At 33.1% G+C, this 1,589-nt stretch overlaps 1 pseudogene; it reads right to left on the bottom strand.

The window, feature by feature from the left end:
- Positions 1-609: 609 nt before the first annotated feature.
- Positions 610-728, bottom strand: LOC120607977 (uncharacterized; annotated as a pseudogene).
- Positions 729-1,589: the final 861 nt, after the last annotated feature.

Genomic DNA, 1,589 nt, shown 5'->3' with positions numbered 1-1,589 from the left:
ATGAAGCCATCACCTTATAGGATTTGAGGAAAGGATCAAGTTAGGAAAAATTATTAGTGTTAAAAGATAGTTTCAAAGCAAAATTGGGCTGTGAGGAAAGGATCACCATCAGGCCAGAACTGAGAAGTAGACTCAATACAAAATTACGAAGTCGTGAAACATTTTATACTGCAAACCCTCTGAAGCTCCAAACGTGGTTGAGTGTATCTCTTTGCCTAAGTAGTTCAGATCCTTCTGGCAAGAGTCAGATATTACATTCTTACACGTGGCATTTTAAACATCCAAGTGTCTAATCATCTATAATTTTAGAAAACATGGTTTTGGGCGCTATGTGTTTTCATTAATTAGCAAAAGCAGATTTTATAGGTTCATGAAGAACATGAAATTGAAGAAGTCGCCTGAGAATAAGGTAAGAACTTACCTCAAATTCTGCAAATGTGAATATTACTGCCAGCTTTATTAACAATGACTTCCAAAAGGACTGAGTGTTATCAATAGTAAAATATTTTTATTTATTTATTTATTTTTAAGTGAGGCGACCCTTGGTTGACCTCACAGATTGCAGGGACTTTGTCAGCTTATGATCCCCTTACTTTCTTTATTTTTTTATGCCTACGGCACCTGGTCTTCCTAGGTGGTCTCCCATCCAAGTACTAACCAGGCCTGACCCTTCTTAGCTTCCAAGATTAAACAAGATCGGGCTTGTTCAGGGTAACATGGTCATAGATTCAATACTAAAATATTTAATATTGTATAAAAATATAAGAAAATTTAATTGACTTAAAAATAAGAGTATTTGGTTAAACGTAACTAAATTTCTAAATAGAATATATCATTTGCTTATAAGATAGACTTGGAAATTTATGGAAAGCTATTTTATTTTTATTTGTAACTTTAATAACTTGAATAGTAATTCTATAGCACAAGAAGCTACAAGGCCACCACAAAAGACAACCAAAGTTCATATTAACAGAAATTCAGGAAAATAAACTTTCTTTGATATTATCCAGAAAATTCCTGTTTTCTGTGGAAGCTCCAAATTTATCTTATTAGATTAGAAACTTCTTTGGTCTCTTTACTTAAAATCTTTTCCCTTAAAATCTTTTTGAGTTCTTAAAGCTTATTGTCCCAGTGCATGATACTGATACCTTATGCGTCTTATGTATTCTAATCAGATATAAAAGAATACTAGATTTTGAACAGTGGATGCTGGCTTAGTTTTTCTGTAGCTATATCATAAACATGAAAGAAAAATCACAAGAAAATGTGGCATTGAGATATGCTCAAAATATTTATTTTGGGAAGTTAAATTATTATTCATACACTGTTGCTGAGACATATAATTCAAGGGCTAGATAAAACGTGTATTCTTAAAGCTGATTCAGCAGGCAGATACTAGCATAAAGTAGCTTAGGGGGGAGATATTTATTAAAAACCTATTCTATACTCCTGAGCCAGCAGATGACGACTATGCTATAGAAGCTTGGTTCTTTGTCCTGCATTTGGTGGGAGTGCAAAAAAGAATTGTTTTTCATTATTTTACAGCCATTAACTGGCCAATTTAGAGACTCAGAAAAGGGACTTAACAA

This window comes from Pteropus medius, unplaced genomic scaffold, assembly GCF_902729225.1.
Source record: "Pteropus medius unplaced genomic scaffold, Ma_sr-lr_union100, whole genome shotgun sequence".
Classification (NCBI taxonomy): domain Eukaryota; kingdom Metazoa; phylum Chordata; class Mammalia; order Chiroptera; family Pteropodidae; genus Pteropus; species Pteropus medius.
The sequence above is the reverse complement of the archived record's forward strand: the minus strand, read 5'-3'. Positions and strand labels throughout refer to the sequence as shown.